General features: G+C 38.0%; 1 protein-coding gene across 1 annotated transcript in view; it reads left to right on the top strand.

The window, feature by feature from the left end:
* Positions 1 to 954: 954 nt before the first annotated feature.
* Positions 955 to 23495, top strand: part of EPS8 (epidermal growth factor receptor pathway substrate 8) — a 103967-nt gene continuing 81426 nt past the window's right edge. The window contains 2 exon segments of the mRNA XM_023750077.1: positions 955 to 976; positions 4773 to 4862. The gene's annotated coding sequence lies outside the window, so the exon portion shown is untranslated.

Here is a 23495-nt window from a genome sequence, read left to right as displayed (position 1 = left end):
GTGTAGGCTTGTAATTTCTGGATGTAGCATTTCCCCTGCCCTCTCATCCAGACTCTCAGGGACAAGGTCCCTTGAAGTCTTTCTAAGACAAGGGTGGGTTTGTTCTGCTCCACTCATCATTTTTAACTGCGATTACAGCCCTTTGAAGATGGCTCTGGTTTTATGGAAGACCTCGGTACCAACTTTATACCTGCCCAAGACCTCTTCTGTCCCTGCTTAGCATCAGGCTGCTACCTGATTTTCTTCAGAAAAGCAGGGCCAGAAATCTAGCTCTCTTGAGAGAGCACTTTATTCTGATTTCTTCTTGAGAGAGGCATTTCCTTACCAATTTCAAGTAGCAGTAAGCGCTAAAGAGACCCCAGTGACCATTCCTGGCAGCCACAGTTGACAGTATTTGCTTTTGTGCTTACCACTTTGTCCATGTTCTGTAATTTTCTTTACAGCAAGTACCCTATGTATTTAATTTTTAAAATTTGTTACACTCCTTTTCATCTTTCCTGTTTATAGTGGAAAGTCTTCTTCACTAGCCTAGTTGGCCCAATTGCTATATCCGAAATTCCTACAACTTACTGATTAATCTCTAGTACTCAGATTCCACCTCTTTAAAATGGGAGTAATAATAGTGTCTATCTGTATAGTGTTAGTTTAGAGCACGTAGTAAGTTCTCAATCAGTGTTAATCATCATTATTTGCATCATTTAAAGCTTTAATCTGCCACCTTAGGGAAGAGTTAGAAATGCAGTAGTGGCTGTGTTTACTTACTTAACAAGAAGAGGAAGTCTTAGTTAACTCCCTAGAGAAACCAAAGAAGAAACTTTGTTCAGTATGGTACATTGCTGAGACTGAAGCATCCAGCTCCACCCTCTCTGTTGATAAGCCAAAGGTCATTTGGCACCGAGAGTGAAGTGAGAGAAATGCCCTCTCAGTATTGCCTGGAGGACTTCGTAGCGGAGTTTTGCCTGGACTGTGTGGGTAGGTAAGTTGGAGTTTGTGAAATATTTTCTTTGCTAAGGAGGGCTCTCAAAGGCATAATTATTATTGAGGATATTTGTAGAGCTTTCAGTCTCTGTAAGCTCTTTAATAATCTTTTAAATTCCCATTTGGAATTCCAAGTGGATTCTGAATTTGGTGAAATCGGGTCCTGCCTCCTGGCTTCTTGCTTATGGAGATGGAGATTTAAAGGATTTTCTCCCCGTAGGTCAGGGTGTTTAAGAGAATAAGTTCTTCCCCAACATAGCTAAGAAGATATCTGTTCACTGTTAACAGTTGGGAAAGTACAGACATATCAGACTTTCAGAAAGTTATTTTTAAATTAATATGATATGCAAAAGACTGTGATTATCCCATAAATATTAACTGCTTTGGGTTGTTTACACAATGTTAGTTGTACTATGAAAATTTGCTTATTAACCGAGTTCAGCTTCTTAGGTTGTTATTGGCTTTGATTCCACACACTTAACACTGCCAAATTTCTGTGTAAACATTTTCTTGGGCCTGAAATGTAGTGAATATGTGTATTTAAAGTTTTTTTTAAAAAAACCCTGTATATTAATGGAACTTGTAAACGTTTAAATAGTCAATTAATGGAAGTTTTAAAAGAACAACTCTTTAAAAAAATCCAATTTTGTAGTTTTGATGTTTTAAATATAAAATTTGACCTCAATGACAAATATATGTAATTCTTAATATATTTTTGTAGTTCTTATCAATTTGTTAATTTAATTTAAGTCAGAAAGAGCCTTTTGGTTATTGCTCAGTTACTAGGAATTGGGTGCAAGGCTAAGTTTTAGTATTTAGAAATAAATATTATATTTTGTTCTCTAGATAGAGAACAAAAGTAAATAACTGGTTACATCCATGTTTTGGTGTTGGGAAATGTAATACATTCTTGCGTTCAAGTGCCGTGGTTATGGCTCTATTGATCCTTTTTGAAATACAGTCTTGAAAATGTTGATTTTCCTTTGAAGTGTCTGTTGATTATTAAGACTTCCTACATCATAGGAGAATTATCAATGTACGCAATTTTTAATGGCACTGAATGCAGCTTTGGTAGCATCAGTAGGTGAGGTGGCTTGAGATGTTTATGGCCTGATTTCGTTTTACCCTGCGACAAAGCTTTGGTCAGCTTTTCAGGCCAAATTTTAAGGCAGATGTTAGTTGATTATGAATTTCCTATGTGCCCTGGGAATGGTATATAAAATATTTGTTCTTTGCCCACCCTATTCTCACCTAAAGGAGGCTATTGTACCTGGAGTGCTTTAAAAGTTTCTGTTTTTCAACAGCTACCTTTGGAAACAGTTCTTCAGTTAAGTAAATTGCACATAAGAGGAAATGACTATAGAGAGGATAAGACATTTAGACTCATTTTTTATGTACATAATTCTGAAATAAGTTATGTACAGAAATCTCCTTTTTAGTTTATATTTCAATGAAATTATGTCAATTCATCAAGGTAGGTATGAGCTTTCCTTAGGGGAATTTCCTTGGAGTTTTAAGGGGAACATAAATCAGCTCATTATAGTTTAGTCTTGTAAGTAATAATTTAGTTGAATTGTATAAAAATTTTATGTTGTTGATAATGATAAAATAGGTGATCATGTGCTTTTGATTATTTACCTTACAGGATAGTTCTAATTTAATTAAACAAGTATTTTTTAAAATTTTAGAGTTAAGTTTGTGAATGTGTTTTTTAAAAGAAAATAAATTTCTATTGATTTCAGAGAGGAAGGGAGAGGGAGAGATAGAAATATCAATGATGAGAGAGAATCATTGATTGGCTGCCTCCTGCATGCCCCCTACTGGGGTTTGAGCCCACAACCTGGGCATGTGTCCTGACTGGGAATTGAACAGTGACCTCCTGGTTCATAGGTCGACGATCAACCACTGAACCACACTAGCAGGCTGTGTATGTATTTTTAATTGTTTAATTTGATATGTAAGCACTTAAAAACAGACTTTTCAGCTATGTGAAGAAATTACGCTTTTTGATTTTAGTTCAAAGTTGTGGCATTTGTATACAGAATCTTGTGTATAGAATATATTAACTAGATTTGGGAATTTGATTAGAAGAAACTTGTGATAGTTTTAATTCTTAATATATTTTTTAAAATTTAAGGCAATCTGTGAAGTATTTTGTCTCTGTACTTGCTAATGTAAAATCTGAGCTGAATTGCTCTGTGTGTTTCTTAAACTTGCCGTCGATCTCACACGAACGTTTGTCCAAGAAGGCTTTGCTTTTAGGAACATTTCTATAGTTTCTTGAATATTAAGAATGCATTATGGGAGATATTTATGTAATTCAGGGTCATATTATTTAGCTCTACTAATTATGCAATTCTAACAGTCATATTTAAAAATCTGACAATATTATTTATTACTATTAGTATTGCATTCTTTGTTTTTCTTCATTGTTTCTAAAAAAAAATACTTTTCCCTCATTTGCAAGTAATTTTTCTTTATTCCACTGTTTTATACAATTTACCGGACCATGCAACACAGTTAGTATCCATTAAGTAGAGCCCATGCATATCAATCTTGGACACAAAGCCTGGGATTGTAGTTGGAAAAAGCCCTCCTGCTGCTCTTCCCTCTCCTTCCAAAGACTTGAATGTAGTCTCTCAATTTATTCAAAGCCTGGGTTTGTGAAAGCCAGTTGGTCTCCTTTCTGCCCATTCATAACTGATGTCGTACTCTTCTGGATAAAAATTGTCACTGGCGTTCCCATTTCTCATCATTTAAAACTCAAAATCTGAGATGTAACTTATCATTTGTAGCCACGTAGCTCATTTTATGGCTTAAGCTTCTTGATTTTTATGCTTTACACCTCCCACTTCCCATCTTTCTCTTTACCTATACTACAATTGGAGTTTCTGCCTCATATCCAAAATTTACATCATCCTTCAGGTCTACCAATCACCCCCATTAAATTTCTTCTGGCCCTTTCTTCCAACATTAAAAGTAATCTATTATGTATATTCTGCATTTTCTTCAGGTACTTCCTGTTCTGTCTTGTGTTAATGTTATTTTTACATGTGTTACAATGTTTTACACCTCCTATGTAACATTTCTGACTTTAAATGATCCACTGAGTTAAGTCTCTATCTCTTATTGGATGTGGGTTCATCTTGTATCTCCCATGCCGCCTTGTAGTCAGTAGATGCTCATTGTAAATACTGGGTGACTGAATAAATAGAATGACTGACATGATAGTGAGTTATTGACCGTAAGACTTTTCACTGCTCTGTTGAAATGGACATTTAGGAACAGAGAATCAACTAGAGATCTAAACAAGTATGGTGTGGTTCTCTGAATCAGAGCTGCTGCCCACAGTGAAAGCTGAAGAAACAGAGAGTGGTCTTAGATGATGTTTAGTGGCTTAAGACTGACAAGGAAAGAATGACTTTTTCTAGGTAAAAGCTTTGGGCTGAATAGGTAATTGAAGAGTAACATTTGCTTTGTAACAGTGACTACAGTTTTGAGTCAGAACGTTTTTCAAAAGTTCATAGTTTTGGAATAGTACTGTCAGTTCTGCTATCATGCTTGCTTTGAAAATGAGATATTGTTGATATTAGGGAACAATTTGAGTATAATATAAATCTTACATTTGTTATGCGTGATTTTATCTGAGCGATTGTAGGTGAACATAGGAACTTCACCAAGCCACGTAGGATACACAAGTACACATCTGAGATATCTTCTAGCTACCTTACTTCACTGCATACTGTAAGCTATAGCCATCATATCTCATTTTATAACTTTCCCTTCCATTTCAGGTAACTCTTCTCCCATCATTTCACAATAACTCACCAGCTGCAGCCCTTTGGACAGCCAATTCTAGAAGCAAAGTTCATGTCTTTTTCAAGGTAAGGTGCCATATTGCAGTTTTTTATTTTCTTTTAACCATTTAACACAGCGGTTCTCAACCTGTGGGTCACGACCCCTTTCACAGGGGTCGCCTAAGACCATCCTGCATATCAGATATTTACATTACGATTCATAACAGTAGCAACATTACAGTTATGAAGTTGCAACGAAACTAATTTTATGGTTGGGTCACAACATGAGGAACTGTATTTAAAGGGCCAGAAGGTTGAGAACCACTGATTTAACATCTGTAAAACTGTTCTATGATCTTTATTAGGTTCCTTTCTTATTTTGTGTGTCACACCATTTCCCCCATAAGCCCCGAGGTTTTAATGATATGATTTGCATAGCATTGTGGTTTTCTGGAATGCATATGTTGCATTATAACAGAACTGACTGTACTAATTGGTAGCATACAAAGTATGAGCTGATAGTTTTTTTTTCTCTCTCTCTCACTCTCTTTTTCTTCTTCATTTCAACTCTCCCTCTCCCCTCTCTTTTATTGCTGAAAGACACTAAATAGTCCCTGTAAGGAGGAACCCAGTACCACAGAGCAAAATGTCAAAGAACCTGTTTAATGAGTATTGTAAAAAAAAGGGGGGGCATATCTTTACCCATGGAAACATAGATAGGCTCAAATGCAAGTAGAGACGGAGAAGTTAACAATAAAAGACCTGTGGCCCCTGGAATAAAAATACATCTTACCCTTAAGTAATAATAATTACGTTTAATATTTCTGGAGCCTTTGCTATGTAGTAGGTACTATGATAAGTTCTGGACATGGATTATGCCACGTAATTTTTATAAACACTATAAAGTAGGTGTTATTACTGTATTTTACAGATGAGGAATAAATGGCTTACAGGGGTTAACTTGCCCAAGGTGGATAACTCATAAATGGCAGAGCCTGTTCTTAAATCAAGTGTAACGTCTATAGACCTTCGTGGTCTCTCAGGGTACTTTGTAGATTGTAAATAAATAACTTCCACATGTGTATTTCCTCAGCACTTAACTGTGTCTGGTTGGCATCACTATTTTAACCCCTATTATAGATGAAGAAAGAAAGAAAGGTACTCAGCCTAAGAAATACCCAGATGGTCAGAGGTAGAGCTATAACAGAAACTAACAACACAGTTTTATCCCTTTGGGATTATACATAAAAAGGGAGAAAAATTAGATAGTTAGCAATAAGGGGGTGAGCTGAACTAAGGAGGAAGAGAAGAAATGATTGCGTTGGAAGTTGGGGACAAAAAGGTGAACTTATCAGAATATGCTACAGTTGGAAGTAGGGAGCTTACTGGAGAATAAGCAGGAGGGGACTCAAAATCTATGGCACATGAAGCCTAATCAGATTCTAATAAAGAAACTCAAGCTAGCACCAATTTATACACAGAAATATCATAAGAGAAATTTGAGGTCATGAGCATAATAAATGATTATGTGGTAAATTCCGATTTGTAGTAGGCTCAGGGAAAAAAAAAACACACACACAGGAAAAAGAGAGGAAAGACTTCAAAAGGCTTTATTTGTTCTTTTATAGTACATATTGCTATTTCTTTAGGTAGTCAGTTACCTCACATGTAAACACATGTTTAATCAGTGTTTGTTAAACTGGAGGTTTGATAAACAGTAGAGAGAATAGTTCTTCTACTGAGTGTTGATTAAGAGCCATATATTATACAGGTAATAGGATAAGTAATGGTGAATATTAAGAATTAATGAGTGTTTTTGAACCTAAAGCAGAGGTTCAGCACACTGTTTTCTAGGGGCCATGAATGGTTTTTACATTTTTAGTAGGTTATTAAAAACAAAAATGAAAACAAAGAATAACAACAGGGACCATATGTGGCCCCCAAACCCTCAATCTGACCCTTTACAGAAAGTTTGTCAGCCCCTGACCTGAAGTATAGCTCATGAGCAAAAAAAGTTATATTCCATATTTTTTAGGTAATGGAAACTGGTATTATGTTAAATAGAGGGCTACATTTTCAGACATGTGCCTCCCCCCCCCCCCCCCCACACACACACTTGTAGGAAGGAATTGATACTTACTTACTATGATAGTTTGCTAGGGGTTTTGTGTACTTTGTAACCTTGAAAGAGTGTAACTACTCTACAAAGGATGGAAATAAGGGGGCAGGGGCGGGGGCGGTCTGGAGGGGGTCATGGTGGGGGGGGGGAAGGAGACATATGTAATACTTTGAACAATAAGGAATTATTAAAACAAAACAAAGGATGGAACTAGGCTCATAGAGGCTAAGTTAGACTAAAGTTTCACATTTACTAATGGGACTCATGTTTGCCTGAGTCTCCCAGATAAGAAAATGGTGGAGAAAATTTGTTTGTAAAAATTGGGTATGTCTATTCACAATTCTGGCTTGAAATTATCTAAATAGATATCAGATGTAAACATTTGTAATAACTTTAGCTAGTTATTATAAGATATAAGATATAAACAAATCAGTTAAATTTTATAAGTAAAAAATAGGATGGGTTGGAGAACTGTAATTTTATTATAACATTTACATATGAAGGAAGATCTTTGAATACACTGTATTTAGAGTTATAAAGAAAATGTAAAGAAAAATTTAAAGAAATCTGAGATTTAAAATGTTTTCACTATAACGTGCAAAATAGAAAAGTGAGTCTGCATCAATAGAAGATGTGCCAGGCAGCAGTGGATTTTTGAAAAGCAGATATTAAGCAAATATTGGCCCATGTGTTTAATTGCAAAGTTTTATGAAGAAGATTTCAGGGTGCTATGAAAACATGTAATGAGGGATCTAATATAGATTGGTGGGCCAGGGGAAGACTTCCCCTGAGGGGTCGTTTAAGCTGAGATGCAGGAGTTAGGCAGCAAAGACAAAGAGGATAACTATTCCAGACAGAGTGTGATAGGCCTCCAGGATGGAAAGAGCTTGGCAAATTCAAGGGAATGTCAAAAAAGGTCATTGTATCTCCTAACAGCTCTGAAGACAGGATTACATCTGTTTTGTGCATCACTGTAAAGCCCTCAGCAAGATTTACTGAATTCATAGAAAATGAATGGACATTTTGCTTGACAATTCCTGGTATAATTATGAGTACAGGGATTGCCTGGATGAAAGCTACTATTCTCCTTTCTGAAGACTACCTAATTATATTAAACCTCTCAGATTGGTCATAATCCCTTGTTACCATAGGCCACTTAACAGTTGTCAAGGCATCAGAATGGAGCTTGACCTGCAGACAATCTGCACAGAAAAGTCAGGAAAAAAGAATGGAGAGCATTTTACCTGGATACGATTCTGAGAAGGAAAAGTGAATTTGCATTATTGCAACGTCAGGAATAAATCTGACAAAGAATGAATATAGCCACTTTTCTAAAAATGACCAGTTGGGGTGAGGGTGTTTGGTACTAAAACATGTGATCCCAGGTTCTCTGGGTGACCAAGTAACATGATAATCAGGCTTAGAGGTTTAATTAAGTTAAAAACTCAAATACTTTCTATTTGTGGGGCTTATTTCTTCATATTTAAAATTGAACTTCTAAATTAAGATACTTTCATTTATAAGTTTGGTTGCATTGAGGAATTTATAACATAGAAAGAGAATGGGGAAAGGGTTGCATATTTGCCGTGTGTGTGTGTGTGTGTGTGTGTGTGTGTGTGTGTGTGTAAAAGCGTAAGCGACCATTCGACTGTTCGCTATGACACGCACTGACTACCAGGGGGCAGATGCTCAAAGCACAGGATTGGGAACATGGAACAGATCGGTGAGTCTCTGAGAGAAGGGGGGAGGGGGAATGGAGGGAAGAGATTAACCGAAGATCTTATGTGCATACTAGAGGCCCGGTGCATGGATTCGTGCACCTGTGGGGTCCCTTGGCTTGGCTTGCAGGAATTGGGCTGAAACCGGCACCCCGACATCTCCCGAGGGGTCTCTGATTGCAAGAGGGCACAGGCCAGGCCAAGGGACCCCACCAGTGCACGAATCCACTGGGCCTCTAGTATGAAATAAAGTTGTAGTAGACGTGGAAGGACTATTTCACAAGATATTTACCATAAATTGGAGATGAAATAGGGGTTTACAACAATTAAGGAAAGAGAGAAGATAACTTTAGAGTAGGAAGGCAAATGGAAATTGGAGACAGAAGGAAAGAAAACCTTTCAGGATTATTCTTGAATGTTAACCTTTGAGTTAAAAAGTAATAGCCAATAAGTAGTAAAAACAATACCCCTACTGCTGATTATACAAGACTTTAATAATGACACTTGTGTATGCTTTACTTAAGCTTGAACTGTAGTAAACTTTAGTTTAATGCTATCAGATTGTTAGGAGTTTAATGTGAAATTTGAGAAATTTTTCACTGGATGTCATAAGTCTGTTCCATTACAAAAAGAGTCATACAGTCAAGGCTAGCATATGAGGTTAAGTGTTTAAGAATTGTTTTGTTTTCATCAGTGAGGGAGAAGAAAGAGCCCCTGCCCCAGCAGATATTTAAGGTTTTCTGAGGGTGTGTTGGGAGCTGCATGTAGAAAAGTCTTGTTTATTTTAAAGGTTTCTTTTTTAGGTTAAAATTACTGAGTTAGATATTATCAATGTCACTTGGCTCATTACCAGGAACAGAGGATATTTTAACTATTGCAGTTAACAATTGATTTTTCAGGAGACATCAAGTTAATAACTTTTTAAATGAAAATTACAGACATTCTTATGCCTTTTAAATTTTTAAAAGTCTTAACTTTTGTTAACACTTCTTTGTAATTCCTATAGATATTTGCTGGAAACTTTAATAATGGATTAATTAATTATAAAAGCAAAATAAAAGTCTTTTCTTCTCTTATGACTTTAAAAGTTTGACCTTAGAAGCCATCTTATTGAATATGCTAGAGGCCCAGTGCATGAAATTCGTGCACTTGGGGTGGGGGGTGGGAGAGGGTCCTTCAGCCCAGCCTGCTTAGCCGCTCAATTAAGAAGTGAAAAATGCAGAGGAATTTACAAAAATTATTTGAGCCTTTTCATAAGCTCTTTCATTATGATCTTTTTTTAAAGGAACATACCTATTCCAAATCATTTTATATTTTTAAAGTAATTTTTGATATATATTGTCTTATTTTATGCCCTCCATATACTGTGAGAATGGTGTGTGAGGGTGGAACATAGTCAAACAGAGGGCCCTACTCCGTTTGACTCATGCGAATGAATTAATTTCCAGGGATAGAATTTTATCCACTATGTTGATTGGGTAAATTATATACTTTTAGGAAGCAGGATGACTCTGTTTTGGCCCTAAAATCACACTGGCAGGCTTTCAAGAGCCCCTCTGAATCTTCAGCACACCCAGAGTGGTGCTACCACTAGGAAATACTGCATTTCCTTGGGCTGCTGCTTTATGGGTTTCACCTTTCTGGGATAACTTTGCCCTTCTGTTAAACTGCTCCTTAATAATAGGAAGGTCAGAGTGACTGTGGCTGATTTCAAAGTGCATAGTCTGCATCATTAGCTAACCTGGAATTTCTTTTTCAAATATTAAGAACTAGAAATATGCAGTCATTTAATATTTAAACTAGTTTCTATGAATCAGTTATAGATATGATTGAACACTTATTAGCTGACTTGGCACATGAAAGGATGGTCTTTCTACTGAAAGCAAAATACTTCGAGAGTCAGGTGTTTGAAATCCCTCCAGTCTAGATTACTCAAGAGGAAACAAACAGCAAGATTCAGTATAATTGCTTGTTATTTTGAAGAAGGAAATGTTATGTGTTATTTTTCTCCCCTAAGGCCTGTGTCCAGGGCAGAATCATTTTGGTGTTTTTTATAATTCTTTGAGATGTTTCCAATATTTTAGAACTAAAAAACAAGTGAGATTGACATAAATGTATCTGGACAGTGGAATGTTTCAAAGCTTATCTAAGTAATTGTTCTTCTTCTAGATTAAAGGTTTGGTTTTATTCGTACCCAAATCCTAGTGATATAATAGTCACAGTAGAATTAATAAACTAATATATGAAAAGGACATACATAAATTTTGGCACAGATTTTGTTAAATGTGAAATGTTTATACATACATACGTATGTAATTATACATGTGCATGTGTCTCTGTGCATAAGTATGTTTAAGTTTTAGCAGGCATCCCAGTGTGGGGGTGGGGAATCACAGACATACTGTGGAAACAGAGTCTGGGCTCTTCCATTGGTCTGTTTGGGTTTGAGGCTTTACCACGTGTGATAGTGGGGAAGGATGGTTCTGCGCCACAGTTTCCTCATCTGTAAAATATAGATAATAATAGAATCTGCCGTTTGGAGGAATAGTGATTATCATTTGAATTAATGGGGGCCAAGAATGTATAACAATGTTTGGCTCATATAAGCACTTAGTGTTATTTACTGTTTTTGTAAATTATTATGAAATATTGGCCACACAGAGAGGAAAAAAGAATTACCTTGAAAAAAAGTGACTGTTTCAAAAGCCTAAAATATTAGTTAATTGTGCAGATTAAAATCATAAAGTTGTTTCTTTATTATTAAGAGATTATGGTATAAAAAGGGATATGTGTAAATCTTCAGTGGTTTATTCATTATAATATACCTTGGATTATCTATTTTTTTAGTGTATTTAAAGTTTTCCCTTTTGTGGCCAGATAATATATGTCTATGGGATGGTCTCCACTTTGGAACCTGGTCGGCTTAGGGAAATTGGTATCTTTTGTCCATTTTGTTTTAGACTTCAATTTTGTCTAATCAGTGTTTGAAAGAAATGCCACTTGTTAGACTTCCTTCCAAGAAAAACACTGGGTGTTTCAGGAAGTGGTCCTAGTGAGTCAGAGGATAATACGTTTTCCTCTGAGTCAGTTCTGAGCCTCCTTGATATAAATAGGCGTACTTTCACCAAAGTTCTGCTTTTCAGATCAGATGTTAAAATCATAACTGATACATGACCACACCAACAGCAATACTTAAATTGGTACTTCACCTCAATTACTACTGAGGGGGTTTTATCTAATTGGAACTGTAGAAATTCTGCTAAGTTAATTTTTAAAATATTTAATTCAATTTTGTACTTCTGAATTAGTTTCTATTTCGCAAGTTTTGCTTCAGATAAGAGTCATTTGTGTCAGGTGGGGTCATTTGTGTCCATTTTAGAGGACATTTATATTGATAATAATGTTCCACTTTGGTCACTAAAATTCTATGGACTTTCTTTAGCACACACATATAAAACTATAGCACAACTTTAGTACTGGATTTATTTTGCAAAACACTGTGCTAGTTTGCCAAGTCCTGGAGCTGTGTTAGAGATACAAAGGACTAAATCAGAGTGGTTCTTCATAGCCACACTAAAAAACACGAAACACGATAAATAATTGCCAAAGAACTAGAAGTTGTTAATGTTGAGTTGGTCAGGGAGGACTTTAAAAACAGAGTGGAAATTGAGGAATTGATAGATGTAACGTATAAAACTGCTAGTACGAAGGATGTTTAGGGTAAGAGAAGAGGCCTGCAGGTCAGTCAAAAAGGAACTGATAGATAGAGGTGTAGGCAATATATCTTAACTGATCTGTGTGTGATTTTGCATATAATCCAGCTAACAATCTTCTCATTTTTACAGATGAGTAAATAGGGCCTTAGAGAGGATATGATCTGTCTAAAGTCACAGGGAGATGGTAGAGTCAGGACTTACGTTCAAGGCTGCCTATCTTCACAACATGTTCCTTTTACTATGAAACAGTTACACAATGAAAGCATTGGGATATACTCAGTAAGTTTTTATTGTTTCCAGTAGCTCTGAAAAAAACAAAAACACCCACAAAGCATTTTCCTTCTTGGCAGAAATATTGACTTTTTTAGGGCTCAGGAAGTTGTCTTTGGGTGTTAGGAAATTGCCTTATGGGCAAGTTTGCTCACCCTGCTCTTAGGGAGCAGCAAGTAGGACTGTCTTTTTTGTAAGAGCACATTATTGTCATTGAGCCTCTGTAAGGTTCTCAAGGTCAGTAGATATGTTTGGGGATAATTTGTGGGTAGTGGTGACCTGTGCTGTGAATCCTTTGCCCACTTATATTAGTAGACTGATAGCTGGTCATTTTTCTTTTTTTTTAATCTTAAGGATTGAGCTTTGGTTGGAGTCTGGTTTTTTGCCTTGGCACCTACAGCCATTACAAGAGTATGCCACTTTGTTTCATCCTATTTCCCTCACAGCAGGGAAGCAGCCATGTGGCTCCTGGCGAAATTGGCCTTCTTTGAAGTGACAGCAGTGGCAGTTGAGATCAAGTGCCACTCCTGTAAACACTGAGTCTCATGTCACATAAAATTCAAACACTTGTTTCCTGGAAAAATTTTTGCTTTAGCATCTCAGAGTGAAATCGCTTCAGTTCCTGGGAGAGCAGGGAAATCAATCTTTTCTTCCCAGCTAACTACCTGGAGTGAACTACTGTGTGCTGCCACGTGCTATTCCCAGGGATCCTTAGCAGCTAAACTGTAAAAAAAAGAAAAGTATGAAACTCCTCATGTCATCACATGCTTTATTTGTAGGCAGGTTTGGAGTTTATGAGGGTAACTTCCAGTCATCAAAGGGACTTCAGTAACTCTCCCTCCCCACAAATGACAAGATAGGGTACTTTTCTCCTGTGTTCTGTTCCGTCAGGTGGCCTGTATGGGTAAATGTATCTGACAGGAAGCAGGTCACTGAGCTCATATGCTGGCCTTTGTCACTGATGTCACTGAGTGAATGCACCAGGACTTCAGAGCTGCAAAGACCTCTTGGAGAGACCCTGGTTTCCAGCCTAACCAGTAATAATGGGGGACCTATTAGTTTAAGTGACATGTCCAAGGCACAGAGTTAGAAATAGTGCTGGCAAAGCGAGGAATAGTATTGACGTCAGCATGGAGTGTTCTTTCTAAATTCACGACAAACCTAAGTCAAGTTGACATCTAGGCTGTCCCAGGAATGATGTTTTCTCAACACTCACGGAAAGTGGGTGGGTGCTGGTAGGACTGCTGCTCACCATCAGAGAGGGTCGGGGCACAACTGGAGAGGTGAGAAGATAGGATTAGAAGAGGATTTCACTTCCCACTCCATTTGGGGAAAACATGGAAGATAGTTGGTAATAAGAGAAGTCAAGATGGAAGGCAGGAGAAAGGAGATGTCTGTTTTACAGTGGGAATGGGAGTGACTTGGAGAGACTTTTGGGGGGTAGGGTTGACACTCTCTTTTCCCTAAGTGGCTCTTGTGAGAAGTTAGTGATGCTAAGTATTTTCAGTTTTTAACTCTTTAACTAGTTAACATATTTCATACTAAGTTTTCTTGCTTTTAGAACATTGTTTCATTCTGTCTTTTCTTAATAAGAAGATTTGAAATAAACATCTTAATTTGCTCAAGTAAAAAATAATTAAGGGCATACTTTTTTATCCGTTAAATAAGTATTTATTGAGAACTTACTTCATGTTAGGAGCTATGCTTAGCACTTGGTATTCACTAAAATTATTTAGCCCTGCTCTCAAGAAATGTAAAATCCTGTGTGTAAACAAGGAAATAGGAAGTTCCTGCAGCATGACACGTGCATCTTAATGTTAGACTCAAGTGTTAATGGGAACATGTGAGAGAGGCATCTGTCCTGCTGTAGAGCAATCAGGCCTCCCAGCTCCGAGATCTAAAGTTGGATTAGGAGCTGGCCAGGTGAAGGTGGCAGAGGTTTGTGGGTGGAAGGATATTCCAGACAGATGATGTCTCTTTAAGGCAAGAGTCTGAAAAGTACTTCAGTATGGCTCATGCATAGTGAGCTTGGGAGGGATGTGGGTGGTGGGTCTGGAGGGAGCAGGGGAAGTGGCAAGAAGGAAGAAATGGTGAAAGAAGCAGCTGTCAGGGTACGAAGGGCCAGATCACAGGAGCGCCATGCTGTGCAATGGAATTTGATGTGATCTTGAGGGCAGTGGGTTACTTTGATAGGATTTAGATAAAAGAATAATAAAAAAATTAAGTTTTAGAAGGGAGTAGTATTAGATTGATTCAAATTTTATGTATAAAAACTTCTGAAATGATTTGATTTTAGCTCATCAGAAGGCCAAAAGATCACTTAACATCCTGATACTCTTCATTCATAGATTTTTACTGCTTACATAACACAAAATGTATGGACTTTAAAAACTACTTTAAGGTGTGAGACCAAATATAAGAAAATATGTATTATAAGGAACAACCATGTTTCTCTCTTGACATGTAATATAGTGAAGCTATTAAAAGAGGTTGCTGAGTTTAAGCTATGCTGACAGCTTAGTAGCTTGAGGAAAACTGAAATCTTTTCCCCTCACACTCAGTAAAACTAAACAATGTTTTGTTAGAAAAAGCAGTGCATGTTTTTAAGTTGATTTGTTGAAGTTTTTGAGAGAATGTATTTCCCACAGAGTTGGAGGAAAAGTGTCTACTATGTATTGTTCTGTTTCATAGAGGTAAAGTGGAAAATCTCTACAGTGTCAGTCTGTTTTTTACTTTTTGATGTATTTCTTTCATAATAATTCTAATGTCCCCTTGTGTTTAAAAGCATGTTGCCTCACAGTTGGGTGTAAGAGTCAGCTCTGGTTTTCTTGATTGCCATTACACAATTGGAAAAATGTTCCCATAGGTAAGTATTCTGTAATAGACGTGGACTTGGCTGAACAAAAATCAAGGCGATGCCACTCCCTTTTAGAATTTCGAGATCCTTTTGAAGCGCTAGGGTCCATTGTCTTGATTCTGGTACTACCTTTGCCTTTATCTTGATATTATTTCTAATAATCTGGTTATCGCCTGCCTTTACTTCATAAACTTCCAAAATCCAATGTCTTTCCTTTCTTGTCTATAAGTAAAAGCTAGACTGTTAGTTCTCTTCTATACAAATGTATGTACTTTCATGTATAATACATTTATAACAAAAGAAAGAAATCCTTTAGATGCTATGTGACCTTGTGAGTTGGGGTAAAAAACCAACTTTATAACTATTATTTTCCTCTGTGGCAAAGTGGTTGGATTTCATTCCATATCTACTATTTATTAGCTCTTTGACATTGGGCATGTTATTAAACTCTGTACCTAGCTTAACTCATCTGTAAGTGAGGATAATGGTTCCTATGTCATAAGGTTGTTGTGACAATTAAAAGAAAATAAATAAATGTAAAGCAGTTAGAATAGCGCCCGGCACATAGTGTTATTGAAATGTGAGCTGCTACTGCTTGCTTTCTATCACTATTTATCTTTCCTCCTATCACTACTATTAGCAATCCAGGTAGTAGGTTAGTTTTCTTAGTGCATTGACTTTATAAAATCAGGTGCCTTAAAATGGGGACAGCGGTTAAGCTAGCTGAATTATACCCAGTTTATTTAATAAAGAGCTGTAATTAAATTTGGGGGCTATGTAGAAATATTAAAATAAACTTATTATTTTTTAATATATTTTATTGATTTTTTTTACAGAGAGGAAGGGAGAGAGATAAAGAGTTAGAAACACTAATGAGAGAGAAACATCAATCAGCTGCCTCTTGTACACCCCCTACTGGGGATGTGCCCGCAACCAAGGTACAGGCCCTTGACCAGAATCGAACCCGGGACCCTTCAGTCCGCAGACCGACGCTCCATCCACTGAGCCAAACCAGTTAGGGCAAAATAAACTTATTCTTATGAGCAATTCATTTTTTATTAAATCAGATCATGCTTCTGCCCCCAGTTTTCCCTACCTCAGTTTATTATAGGCCATCTCCCCAGGTGCTTAGAGATGGGGACTATGGGAATGGGAAGAAAGAAATGCAAATGTGGCCTTCCCAGCCTTCGTGATAATTCCCTCTTCAAATTTCCTCTTCCTTCTGACCTCAAATATCGTACTTACCCAAACAAATTCATCTTAGCTTCCCAACAAAAATCCACCCAATATGATCCAGGAACATGAAGGTTTCTGGTGATTCTCCCATTCCCTGATTGATCCAAACACTCCCCCCGCCCCCCACACACACACACTTATTAATTCACTGTAGAGAGTTGTTTGCCCTTTTCAATTCCAGGTGCTCAAGTCCGGGAATATAATTATTGGCAAAATAAATTTTCTTTTTTGGTGTATAAATTGACACTGGCCCGAAAGTGGGCATGCTACTATAAAAAATCCCATTGCTGCCCAAGTGGAATAGTAGTTCAGTTGTTCTTCTCTCACTTTCCCATTTCTCATCAAATCCAGGTTCTTAAGCTTGAAGTGTCTAAAGTTAACATTTTATAGATTTTACTGCTTTTTTTGTAATTCTTTTTTATTCTCTTTCATTTTATTTCACTTAAATTCAGAGCATTACCTGAAATAGGAAAACAAGAACAACATTCTTATTCAGTTATTTTTGCATAGGCATCTTTTCAACAGAGCACTCTTTGTGCATTAGTCTTAAAACATAGAAAGCACTTTGAAAAAAATTCATAAATTCTCTGTTTTGGTGCTTTACTAGTTATCTTAGATTTTAAATGAGGAAATCCTGAAATAACATTTTCAGAATGAATTGCTCAATGTCATACTTTTTAGATGCTAGATTTGCCTCAGTCTGATGTTAGGTCCTTACAGATACTATCTTTTCTTTTAAGCAAGTAACAAAAGTTGTAATATTATATTTATTACTAGTAGCCCAGTGCATGAAATTCGTGCACATTAAAAGGGAATTAATTGCCCTAACTGGTTTGGCTCAGTGGATAGAGCATCGGCCTGCGGACTCAAGGGTCCCGGGTTCAATTCCGGTCAAGGGCATGTACCTTGATGGCGGGCACATCCCCAGTGGGGAGTGTGCAGGAGGCAGCTGATCGATGTTTCTCTCTCATCGATGTTTCTAACTCTCTATCCCTCTCCCTTCCTCTCTGTAAAAATTCAATAAAATATATATATATTTTTTTTAAAAGGGAATTAATTAGCGGAGATATTTTAATATTGCTATTTGACCTTTCTCTATAATAGAAGTGTGAGAGATGAAAAGAAATTAGTAAAATGTATATGAAAATAATATATAAACTTATTAATAAATAAACAGTAACAAAAGGATATAACAACAGAGGCATGATATAAAAATGACAAAAACATGATATGAAAACAAAAACATGATATAAAAACAACAGTGATGCAAACAATGACTGATAAAGTGATTAAACTTATTCTAATATCTCCCTGTACACCACATTAAGAGTGAAAACACTTTCAGAGTGCTTGACTAATTTCCCTTGTGATGAAGTATTTAGAACTTTAACTGTAATATCACATGCTCTTCAAACTCGAGAGAAAGCAACATATAACTGACCATGTGCGAAAACGGGTTCAGGTAGGAATATGCCTACTCTGTCTAGAGCAGCAGTTCTCAACCTGTGGGTCGCAACACCTTTGGCGGTCGAACGACCCTTTCACAGGGATTGCCTAAGACCATCCTGCATATCAGATATTTACATTACGATTCATAACAGTAGCAACATTAAAGTATGAAGTAGCATACTTTATGGTTGGGGATCACAACATGAGGAACTGTATTTAAAGGGCCAGAAGGTTGAGAACCACTGGTCTAGAGTTTGTCCTTGTGATTTATTAATAGTCATCACAAATGCTGGCATCACGGGAAACTGTCGTCGAATCAATTTAAATGGGAGGCCAGTGTCAGATGGGGACAAATTAATTTTTGGAATCAAAACAATCTCTCCCTCTGCAGATCCTGTTAATACTTCAGCTTCAATAATGTTAGGTCGTAATCTTTGATAATAAATCTGATACCATTACAAAGACCCCATTTACTATTGAGATTTCTCAATAGCGTGATGATTGCATTCACTTTCAATTTTAATTTATGACATGGCATTCCCGAGGGAGTAATACTATTAAGAAATTCGATGGGAAAATTTTCCTTTTCAGCATCATCTGTGGAATCAATGGAATCATCACTCAAATATGTGTGAAAATCTCCATCAAGTATATCCAAAATTTCTTCATTTAATTGTTGAACATGCTCATTTTTTGGACAAAGAATTGCACATTTAGATATATTTTTAATATTATCTATAGATATAGTATTTCCAAAGGTAGCTTCAATAATAGATCCATTACAAATCATTTCACTTCCACCCTCCGCTCCGAGGGCGGGTTCCTGCCTGAAACCTCACCCTCCAGGAAACAGCTGGGGGAGGGCACAGCCATTTCCAAGACGACCCCTGCAGGACTGACTTCTTTCCGGTTGATTGCGGTTCTGGCCGTGATGTTACACCCAGGGTGTTTATATAAGTAGATTTTAATTATTTCATGTTGGTTCTTCCAGTAGATTGTAAGCTCCATGAAGCTAAGAACCATGTCTATTTTGTTAACTGTACTCTGTATCTAGAGCTATCTTGTTTAGTATTCTAGCCATTAGCCACATGTGGCTATTGACACTTAAATATAAACTAACATAAATCTCACAAAATTAAAATTTCGGTTTCTCAGTGGCACTAGCTGCACTTTGTGTCCAACACCTGTATTGAACAGTGATGATACAGTAAGCTTTCATCATGGAAGGAAGTTACTTTTGACAGTGCTCTAGGTGATGTTCACATAATGGTTACATAGTGAGTACTTGTCCAATGAGTGAATAAGTGAATCAGTACAGTTATTGGCTTGGGCAAAGTAATATTGAATGAATCTTGTTTGAATAATCATCTACAAAGATCATTTTGGCTTTTAATTAATCAGTGTTGACATATTCCCATCCAATTGCAAAATATTGGATTTATCTTTAGTTAAAGGAAAGTATACAATAGTGCAGCGATTTTTACCTGGAGTACCGCAAGAATTTTTAAAACATGCAATAACTGACCAGTTAGGGACACTGACCTTTTGTCCCTTAGATTGTCATGACAATAATAACTGTCCAGTGTGAATTAATTAAAATTATATCTACTTTTTTTTGTCAGATTTGTAAAAAATATAACATTTCTTGGTTTGCTGCAGAATTTCAGTAATTAGTTTGTGTGTGCCATGAGATGAAAAAGGTTAAAAATCACTACTATCCTATCTAATAATAGTCAAACATGGTAATTAACCATACCTCTGACATGCTTCCCATTGGCTAGTCAGGGCGATATGCAAATTAACTGCCATCCAAGATGGCGGCCGGCAGCCAGGCCCCTGAAGCGAACAGGAAGCTTGCTTGCTCCAGTGATGGAGGAAGCCAAGATTCCCTGCCTGCCGCTGCTGGGCTCTGAGCTGCACTCTAAGAAACAATGTTGAAATTATAGAAGCTAAACAAACCCCAGAAACCTGCTTTCAGCCAGCCGGGCCTCAGAGCTGGAGCTGCAACAGTGTTTCAATTATAGAAGCCAAACAAACCCAGATACCTGCTTTCAGCAGCCGAGGTCTCAGAGCTGGAGCCGAGCCTCAGAGCTAAAGCCGGCTCTCAGTTCCAGTGACAGCCATAGAAAGTAAATAAATCCCAGAATAAAAAAAAAAGAAAAAAAGGAGAGGTTGGGAGCTTCAGTCACCCGCCAGCCTGAAAATGGCCCTCAGCCCCTCACCCAGACTGGCCAGGCACCCCAGTGGGGACCCCCACCCTGAAAGGGGTGTGACCAGCTGCAAACAGCCATCAGCCCCTCATCCAGGCTGGCCAGGCACCCAAGCGGGACCCCCACCCTGATCCAGGACACCCTTCAGGGCAAACCAGCTGGCCCCCACCTGTGCACCAGGCCTCTATCCTATATAGTAAAAGGGTAATATGCAAACTGACCCTAACAGCAGAAGGACTGGGAATGACTGGTCACTATGACACACACTGACCACCAGGGGGCAGACGCTCAATGCAGGAGCTGCCCTCTGGTGGTCAGGGCGCTCTCACATGGGAGGAGCTCTGCTCAGCCACAAGCCAGGCCGATGGCTGCCAGTACAGTGGTGGTGGTGGGAGCCTCTCCTGCCTCCTCAGCAGCGCTAAGGATGTCTGACTGCAGTTTAGGCCTGCTCCCCACTGGCAAGTGGACATCCCCCAAGGGCTGCCAGGCTGCCAGAGGGATGTCTGATTGCCATCTTAGGCCCAATTCCCCGGGGAGCGGGCCTAAGCCAGCAGGTGGTCATCCCCTGAGGGGTCCCAGACTGCGAGAGGACACAGGCCGGGCTGAGGGACCCCCCTCTCCCCGAGTGCACAAATTTTTGTTCACCGGGCCTCTAGTCTATATATATAGAAGCCTCAACGACCAGCCGACTGGCCGACCATTCAACCATCCGACCGGTAGCTATGACGTGCACTGACCACCAGGGGGCAGATGCTCAATGCAGGAGCTGCTGAGCTGCAGTGACTTGGCAGCTGGGGTTCTTGGGTGATACACACGGAACCAGAGAGGAGGGAGCCTGATTCCGGGGTGCATCACCTGAGAACCGCCCTTTCCCAATCCGGGACCCCTCGGGGGATGTCGGAGAGCCAGTTTTGGCCCGATCCCCACAGGCCAGGCCGAGGGACCCCACGGTGCATGAACCCATGCTCCGGGCCTCTAGTAGTAGATAAAAGCACAACTTGTGGTCAAATCTTAGCTATGATATATAAGTATCATAGCCAATTTACCATCACTTATAACTTTTATAATTCCAAGACTCATTAAAATGAGGATAAGTAAGCTCTTACAACTCATAAGGTGGTAAGAATTGAGCAAAGTCATGCACCTAAAGCACTGGCATAGAGACTGATACACTGAAATGCTTAACAAATGAGCATTATTTTTTTACAATAATGAACACAGATATGTCCAAATTTACCCCAGTTCATAGATGATTTCAGGATTAGAAAGAACTTTACTGCTATTTTTGAGAACATCCATTGTTATAATTTGGCAGACATTTTTTAAAGACAGTACTACCCACAATTAAAGCTTATTATACTTACTATCTTTTAAATATGAAATTTAATTGCCATAATTAAAAAGATTGGACTTAATTTTTCTTTTCTTTTAACTTTTATGACTATGTAAATATATATCATCTTAGGAAAAGAAAGTTTCACAATTTTTTATAGGCAGCTTGACTTGTAAGACTAATGCACAAATGTCTCTGACTTTTGTTTTGGGGTTGCTCAAAAAGAATTTGTTCCCAACTCTATTCATTTAAATGGGCTTCTCTTTGGAAAAAATGCTGAATAGTTAAAATGAATGTTTACCCAAGGACGAGTTTCATTTAGGCACATAACTATTGTGCATTTAAAGCTATGATTTAATTTCCAGAAAAACAATTAAGGCATTTCTTATTAACAATAATACCTAATTTAACTGGGGATATTGCCTCCAAATTAAATACCTAACTCAGTTGTGCATTTAAAGCTATGATTTAACTTCCAGAAGAAGAATTAAAGCATTTTTCATTAATTATAATGCTGGCATTGCTGGAGATATGCCTCACTTTTACACACGATAATGTTTTTTCTTTTTTTGGATTTGAAAACAGCATTTGTTGTTACAATAACAACAGGTAATTAAACATTTACCACCAAAATATCAGCTGACTTTATGTAAGGTAAATTTCCTTCATTTTTTTGTGTTATTATCACTCTGGCTGTTATGGTACTTTTATTTTTAGTATAAACTTGTACTCATATCTCATAGTTCAACTTGACCTCTCAAGTTCATATTAAAGGTGACTGTTTTTTTTCTTCTCTCTCTCTCTCTCTCTCTCTTGTTTGTTAACTCTCACTTGAGGATATTTTTCCCATTGATTTTTGGTGTGTTTTTTTTTTTAGAGAGAGAGTGGAAAAGAGTTATGGAGGGGGAGAGGGAGACACATCAATTGGTTGCCTCCTGCACCCACCCCTACCAGGGCCTGGGATTGAACCTGTAACCCACGCATGTGCCTTTCTTTGACTGGGAATTGAATGCATGACCCTTCAGTGCATGGGCCGAGGCTCTAACCACTTAACAACACCAACCAAGGCTCTCCTGAGTTTTTCATTAATATTTGCCAATGTTTAGAAAATGAAAATCATTATAGAAAAGGGCAGATTAAGCACCGTTATTTTTACTCCCTCCAAATAAAATGTCAGTAAAGGGATTTAAAAAAGGACAGCACAGGGATCATTGTAACTAACCTAGAGTCCCGAGAAACTGAAACCCAAGCTGTTAGTGAGAGACCTTGAGAAGCAACCTGATTTTCACTTCAGAACCTCAGAAAGGCTCAACCATGAGGGTGAGGCTGAGAACAGGAGGACTAGGAGGTAGTGTGTGTGAAGTGGCCTTGCGTCCCAGATGCCTCCCATTCTCGGCGAGGATGGATGTTTCTTCTGTGGAGAATGTGAACTGCAGAACTCTTGAGTAGGGGACACAAGGCACAGGCAGGTCGAAGATTAAGTGAAATAGTTACTGAGCAGTGGGACAGCCTAGCCCACTTCTACTCATCACCAAGATTTTGGCAGTCAGGTATCTATCTCCAGGTGTGGGATTGGAAGATGCTTCCTGAAATATGTGCTCTTGTAAGATAAAACGTAATAGTAAGGAAGAGGGAGTCTTGGGATCCAGGAAACAAGGATCTAAGACAGGAGAAAGATGACAGGAATGAGGAGGATAATGTGGAATTTGGATACCATGATGAAAACTGTTTAGGAGGCCTAGAAAGTAGTCAGTTTAGATTCCAACAGGAATATAGTACAGGGGTCCGGGAGAGAAGACTCTTGAAAGATAA

The sequence above is a fragment of the Myotis lucifugus genome, unplaced genomic scaffold, assembly GCF_000147115.1.
Source record: "Myotis lucifugus unplaced genomic scaffold, Myoluc2.0 scaffold_10, whole genome shotgun sequence".
NCBI classification, from domain to species: Eukaryota; Metazoa; Chordata; class Mammalia; order Chiroptera; family Vespertilionidae; genus Myotis; species Myotis lucifugus.
The sequence above is the reverse complement of the archived record's forward strand: the minus strand, read 5'-3'. Positions and strand labels throughout refer to the sequence as shown.